General features: G+C 37.7%; 1 protein-coding gene across 1 annotated transcript in view; it reads left to right on the top strand.

Moving 5' to 3' along the window:
• The first annotated feature begins 295 nt into the window (after positions 1-295).
• CDH8 (cadherin 8) overlaps positions 296-7,649 on the top strand; it is a 518,426-nt gene continuing 511,072 nt past the window's right edge. The window contains exon 1 of the mRNA XM_042970108.1: positions 296-554. The gene's annotated coding sequence lies outside the window, so the exon portion shown is untranslated. The remainder of the gene's footprint in view (positions 555-7,649) is intronic.

Below are 7,649 nucleotides of genomic sequence, written 5' to 3'. Positions count from 1 at the left end.
CAGGGATTCTGATTTTAAAGACTTGAGCTCATTCTAGAAATTTACACTTTCAACACTTCACACCTTCAGGTAATTCTGATGTAGGTGGCTTAATTGGCCCTGTTTTAAACAGAAGAGCCTCCAGTTGTAACTCTGCTCTACCTGATACTATGGGCTAGGAAGTGTAGAGGTGCCAGAAGCAGTCAGCTTAATAATAGCTGTCGTCATAAACCCCATGCTGATGTTCTGCCACTCCTCTGGTTCTTCCCAGCCAGCTTCCGTATCAGGCTAGCACCCTGTAGTTGAGGAGCAAAAGACATATTACAGGCAAGGAAGTGTGAGTTATGGTCTGACAAGGAGGTGCTAATAACTCCACTGAAACTTAGAAATATTCCTTTCTCTCTGTGCCAAATGGGTAGGGGAGAGAGTGGAAACAGGTGTTAAAAGAATTCAGCGTGAAGCCAAAGTCTATAGTAAAGCCAAGACAATATGTGCTGGAGAAAGAAGGGACAGCAGCTGGTGCAGTGAAGAGAAGAAGGGGTTAGAATCACAGAGAGTTGAAGAGTTTATAAGTGGTAAGTATGGAGGATTCCAGTTCAAAATGCATTTGAAAAAATTTCAACAGGTTGCTTAAACTCTCTGAGGCAGTAGTTTTCTATGCTGGATGTAAGTTGGAATCACCTGGGGGGCTCTAAAATAAATACCAATATCTGGGCCCCACTGTAGACCAATTAGATCATGATCTCTGGAGATGGGCACAGAGTATCAATATTCTTTTACTGTTCCCATAGTAATTCTAATATGCAAGCCAGAGTTGAAAACCACTGCTCTAAACATTATCTTTCTCTTGTCAGGAAACAACTACACAATCAGACCATGAACATAAAGATTTCAGCAAGAGATCTGGGGCTAAGCACACCAAATGTTCGTTGTTGTTGCTATTTTTATGATTGCTATTGTTGCTGCTGATGCTATTGTTATCCTAGTTATATTTCTCACTTTATGATGTTGAGTACCTTATTCATGTCTATATCCTCATCTGGAAGAGGGAAATAAGTAAGATTTATAACCCAACATTGCTATAAAAATAATAAGGGGATATACATTTTTGATATATAATTTTCATAAATATTAGTTTTTTTCTTAGAAACTACTGCATTAACTTGCATTAAGAGGGAATTTGAAAATCTCCCTGATAAAGATGATATTCTTAAGGGTCAAATGTACAATAACACCCTATGAGAAAGAAATATTTCATAAAATAAACTATTACTGCTATTATTACCTGTACGAGGAACTGTGTATGTTTGTTTTTAACTTATTAAATTTCCAAGCGCTCTTAGGAGGTATTATGTTTCCATTTAACAGATGAAGAGGAGTGTACACACAGTGATAGGATCAGAATTTGAACATAGGACTTTCATGCTGAATTATTTCCCGTCACCAATATTCTTAGTACTCAGGAGAATAATGGCCCATAAGTGGGATGGGCCACTAAATGCATTGTCATCATTTTTAAGTCATTTGGCTTGGGCCCCAGCAATCCCACCCTGCTGGGTGGAGTTCTGGGATTTTATGCACACAGCTATCAGGAAATGGCTGCGAACAATGCCCTGAAGTATCAGAGAACATAGGGTCGGAAATTGGAAAGCAAATCACCTGGAGAAATTCCCAAGGCCATGTGCAGGCACACTTGGCAATCTTCTGCTGCTGACAGGGCTGCATATGCCAAATTGAGTTAATGGAACAGAAAAGAACAGGTGATAGAATTTAGCTAGCTTTATTTTTCTCAAACATGACATCTCTGCTTTTTATATGTCATGGTCACTGGCATGGCCCTTGGTTAATGGATTATATCAGGAACTTCTGGTTCAGAGAAGCTCTGAGTCTTATCTAAGATCTTTTAGTCAGCTGGCATTCAAGAAACCTAGTATGACCTTCTTTTCACTCTGACATGGAAAGTCCCAGGCTCTTGCTTACTGAACCCTTGCATTTACTTTGAAATGTTATTTATGACAGCTAGGCAATATGCTATGTATTATAACTATCATGAATATTAATTTTAACTTGATTGAAATGGCAGGAGGTAGCCCTGCAGCTTTTTTTGTTTGTTTGTTTGTTTAAGCAAAAATCATAGTATTGGTGTCGAATATTCAGAATATCGTCACCCAGATGCATCAAAATTTAACAAAATTTGAGAAGAGACTATACTTCTGCACGGTAATGTTTCTGAGGTCTAGAATAGTACTCATATATGTAATATTAAAAGTGCTTTGATCCTTGAAATCACTGTTAGAGAAGGACAAAATCCCGATCCCCATTTTGCAGATGAAGGAAATTGAGGCTTCAAGAAGCTAAGTGACTTGTTTGAGGTTACTGAGCTCAGTTAGACGGAAGATACGATGAAAACAATAGCGTTTACTCCATGTCTGGAAGGCGTGTCTTAGAAGCATACCTGGAAGTGATAGAGCAATGTCTTCTTAGTCATATAATAAGGTTTTGTGTGATATCTGATAAAAAAATAAGTACTGGCAACCAGGGTGTGTGTGTGTGTGTGTGTGTGTGTGTGTGTGTGTGTGTTTCTATTTAGCAGGAAGGCTAGGGAGGTTACCCTGTTACATGTATACCAATTATTCATCTATTCTTGCTTTCAAAAAATAGGATGGCACATTAGCCAAACTAAATAATAGTATGGTGCCCAGACATGAGGAAGAGATAGTAAGATATGGTACTGCTGTTTTGCAGTTTTTCTCTTTCCATGTTTTACCTGCCCTTCATTGGTATACAGATGCTGGCATCTCTCTTTTTGATTACCACAATGAGTTAATTAACATTCCCTTCATCACATGCTTACAAACTTTTTTTTTTCCTTTTGATGAGAACTTTTTTTAAGTTCATTTATTAATTTTGAGAAAGAGAGCACAAGCAGAGGAGAGGCAGAGAGAAGAAGAGACAGAATCCGAGCAGCCTCTATGTGTTCAGCCTAGAGCCCCATGTAGGGCTCGAACTCATGACTGTGAGATCGTGAACGCTTCACTGACTGGGCCACCCAGGCGCCCCATGAGGAGAACTTTTAAAATCTCTTGGCAACTTTCATATACAATGTAGTATTGTTAATTATAGTCACCATGCTGTACATTATATTCCCAGAATTTAACTTTTTTTTTGTAATTGAAGTATAGTTGACATACAATAGTATATGTTTCAGGTATATGGCAGTGATTTGACAATTATATACATTATGAAATACGCAGCATGATAAGCATAGTCACCATCTGTCATCACACTGTTATTACAGTATTATTGACTATATTCCCTGATGCTGTGCTTTTCATCTTTGTGACTTTTTTTTTTTTTTTTATGACTGGCAGTTTGTACCTCTTAATCTCCGTCACCTATTTCACCCATCCCCTCCACCTACCTCCTATTTGGCAATTACCAGTTTGTCCTCTGTATTTATGAATCTGGTTTTGTTTTGTGATTGTTTCTTCATTTGGGTTTTTTTTTTAATTTGTTTTGTTTTTGTTTTAGATACCACATTTAGGTGAAATCATATAGTATTTGTCTTTCTATTTCTGACTGACTTAGCATAATGTCCTCTGAGTTCATCCATGGTGGTGCAAAAGGTAAGATTTCATTCTTTTTTATGGCTAAGTAATCACTGTGTATATATGCCAGATCTTTTTTAGCCATTCATCTATCAATGGCCATTTAGGTCTTGACAATTGTCAGTAATACTGTGATGCACATAGGGATGCAAATGTCTTTTCAAATTAGTGTTTTAGTTTTTTTAGGTGCATACCTATAAGTGGAATTAGTGGATTGCATGGTATGTCTATTTTTTAATTTATTGAGGAACTTCCACGCTGTTTTTTCCATAGTGGCTTCACCAGTTTACATTCCCACCAATAGTGCATGAGGTTTCCCTTTTCTCCACATCCTCAGATGCTTGCATTTTTAATCTTTTATGTTTTGGAAATGTTAGAACATAATAGCGATTTTAAACTGCCATAAGCAGACTTTTAAAAATATATATCAAACCCAATTCTCTTATCTCTCACGCTAGACCCAAGAAACACTTATACGCTTAATGGTGTCGATTTGCAAGGATGATAAATGGGCCCATCTGTCCACACCAACTGGTTCACACAATTAAAGTGGGGAGTAAGAAAAATATAAAAGGAACACAGAAGGCAATTGTTTCTACTTTTTGAGCTTGGCAGACATTTTCGAGAGGGAGTCCCATATTACAAAATCTGACCCCTATTAAGTATAATATAAATGCTATATCCTTTATGTGAGTCTTACCGCCCCATCTCCCAAATCTCAGAGAGTTCTCTTAGTACTTTGGATAAGTTATCTCTCTTAACCTCTACAACAAACCTCCAAAGCTGTTGTTGTCATCCATAATTTACAGAGGTTTTCATAGTAGAATTCCAGAGCAGTAAGCAGACTCTGAAATCTAATATAAATGGACTTTGACCCTTAAGAGATAGCAACAGCTAACACACTTCATGTTGGTATTTTCCATATGAAAATACCACATGGTATTTTACTTTATTTTACTTTTTAAGCTGGTTTATAATTTTTATTTCTCTCACACAGCTTTCTGAGGATATGTGTCTGAAGCATGTGTGTAGGAGGGGGGATCACACCCTACTTCAAAGATCTTTTGAAAGGACAGAAAGTATTTGAAGATGAGTCTTTATGGCCCTTCATTTGTCTATCCACCATAAAATATTCCCTGAATGTTCTTTACATTCCAATCAATATGCTGAGTCATAATAAAAACTCACCAGATATAGTTTTTAATGTGCCTATTATAGTATAAAATATGATAATTCAAGGAAGTCATTTATTTAACCCACAAACATTGAGTGAATTCTTCATAGGTGAGTTCTAGGATGATACAGGATTATATTGGTTACACAGGGTAATCAGGTATGTTTGCTTCCCCTGAGGAGCTAGAGATATATTTTGTGTGTGTGTGTGTGTGTGTGTGTGTGTGTGTGTGTGTGTGTGTGTGTTGGGAAAAGGGATTGAGTTGTTCATAGCTAAAACATTATATTGTACTATTATTTTTGGGTTCCTGGACCTAATTCCAGCAAGGGGGGGGGGGCTTCCCCACACACCACCAAGCAGTTCTCAGACTCCAGCAGTGTGTCTGGAGACAGCATCAGATCCCACAGGTTAAAGCTTAGTCCCACAAGGATGCCCTCCACCCTACTCCAGATGCCATCTGCAAGCCCAGAGTGTCACCTACAATTCTGACCTCCTGGCTACAAATTGGCGGTTTCAATAACCCTCTCTGACTCAGGATGCCAATTGAAAGTTCAAGTTGGTACCTGTACTTCCGACCAACTGGCTATCAGAGATTCCCATGACCCCCTTCTCTGTTGGTTTAATTTGCTAGAGCAGCTCACACAACTCAGAGAAACATTTTACTGACTACTGGTTTATTATAAGAAGATACAACTCAGCAACAGCCAGATGGAAAAGTCATATAGAGCAAGATATGAAGGACCACAGAGATTCCTTGTCTTCTCCAGGCACCATTCTCCCCAAATCATGTGTTCACCAACCTGGAAGCTCCCCAAACACAGTCCTTTTGAGTTTTTATGGAGGCTTCATTACAAAGGCATGGTTGATTAAGTAATTGTCCCTTAGTTGAATTCAGTGTTTAACCCCTCTCTCCTCCCAGAAGATTGAGGGTGGGGCTGAAATTTCCAATCTTCTAATCACAGGGTAGATTCCACTGGTGACCAGTCCCCATCCTTAGGTTCTTTTCAAAAGCACTGAATTAACATAATAAACGGCACCTTTTTCATGCTCTTCACCTAGGAAGTTCCAAGGGTTTTTTTAGAAGCTCTGTGCTAGAAATGAGGGCAAAGACCAAATATATTTTTCTTGTTATAAATCACAATATTACTATTGTAATTATCTCTTTCTTAAAATATGATATGGAAATGTGGAAAGGGCATTTCAAGCAAATCAAACAGGAAAAATAGAGGTACAGATATATTGAGGAGCACAGAAGACCTTGGGGGAGAAAATGACTCTGAGCTGAGTCTTGGAATTCAAATGATATGAATCTCACAGGGTGGCCCAGCAGCAGCGCTGACTTCAACTGGGAACTCACTAGAAAGGTGAAGTCTTGGGTTCTACCCTAGACCTGTTGATTCAGAGAATTCTGGGACTGGGTACCAGCATTCTGTGCATTGACATATTCTCCTGGTGATGGTAAAACAGGGTAACATTTGAGAGTTCGTGGATGTTAAAGAGGCATGGAATATATGACTACACATTTGGTGTCCCCTCAGGTTCCCCATCTGCAAAATAATACCACCTTATTTGGCATTTTGTCAGAGTGGGAGCAGATATTGTAAACAGAAGTCCTTAATTCAGGCCTCTCTAAATGATACTTCCATAAATACTGTGTGGAGAAATTATTCCAGATATATATGTATATATATATCATGTTTTATTATGTAAAGAAATACCCAAGAAAGTATAGCTATAGATAAATGAGCTTATATGTGTGAAAATAGATATATTTGTATGTATACATATCTATTATAGATTACAAAACAATCACTCAAATGAATATTACCTCCTTCAAAGAGTAAACACTTAGAAGGCTGCACATGTCCCTACTATAATTCTATTGTCTAAAAGCCTAGATACATACATAGCTATTTAGGTAGGAAAGCAATAGGTACATAGGTAGATAAATAGGTAGGTAGGTTGGTAGGTAGATAGGTAGGTAGATAAGAGAAGCACATAAAATATTACAACTTTTGAATTTCGTTGGTGGGTTGTGGGTATTTTCTCACTATTCTTTCTTTATTCCTGTATGTGTGATGATTTTCATAATAAAGTTTTAGAGAGAAAAAAAGCCTGTTAGCTTCATCTTTGGAAGCTATCCCCAGAGCATTTTTGTATGATACAGAAATCAAATTCATTACCTCACTTCTTTTTTTTTTTTTTTTTTTTTTTTTACTTCTTCATCACTACTGACTCTGAAATCCTTTTAGGTGTTGTCTCGTAGCAAAATATCCACACAAGTTAAACATCCCAACTACTTGGGATTTGCAGAGGATACATCATGAACTACTTATAAAACAGTGATTCTCAAAGTTGACTTCACATTAAACCACCAACACTAAAAGTTATCAATGCTCAAATCCCACCCATAGAGATTGTAACGTACTCAGTTCAATGTGAAACTCAAGCATTCCCCCTTTTAACTTCCTCACGTTAGTCCAAAGTGTACTCACAGGGGTTGAAACTCCAGGTCAGAATGTGAGGTCTCAGTCTGTGATTTAAGGTGTTGCATGTGGAATCTTGAACTTATAGTTTCCAGTGAAAGAATCAATGCTCTGATTATGTTATTTTTAGTATGAAAATGTGATTTCTGTTTGTAACTCATCGTAGAAACATTGTGGTGGGAGGAGAGGGGATAGCCTGACTGCTAATAAGGGAAATGCTAAAGATCTACATCATAAAAATGATGACATGGCCCTCAAAAAACAAAATTGGTCTTAATACCCTTCAGAGGCTATTAAAGGATTTAAAAATAGAATAATTTGATGAAAAACTAGCTTCTAGAGATAAAGACTTTGGGGCAGCTCGGTGGCCCAGTCATTTAAGGGTCTGATTTAAGGCCTGGC

Source organism: Panthera tigris, chromosome E2 (genome assembly GCF_018350195.1).
Source record: "Panthera tigris isolate Pti1 chromosome E2, P.tigris_Pti1_mat1.1, whole genome shotgun sequence".
Classification (NCBI taxonomy): Eukaryota; Metazoa; Chordata; class Mammalia; order Carnivora; family Felidae; genus Panthera; species Panthera tigris.
The sequence above is the reverse complement of the archived record's forward strand: the minus strand, read 5'-3'. Positions and strand labels throughout refer to the sequence as shown.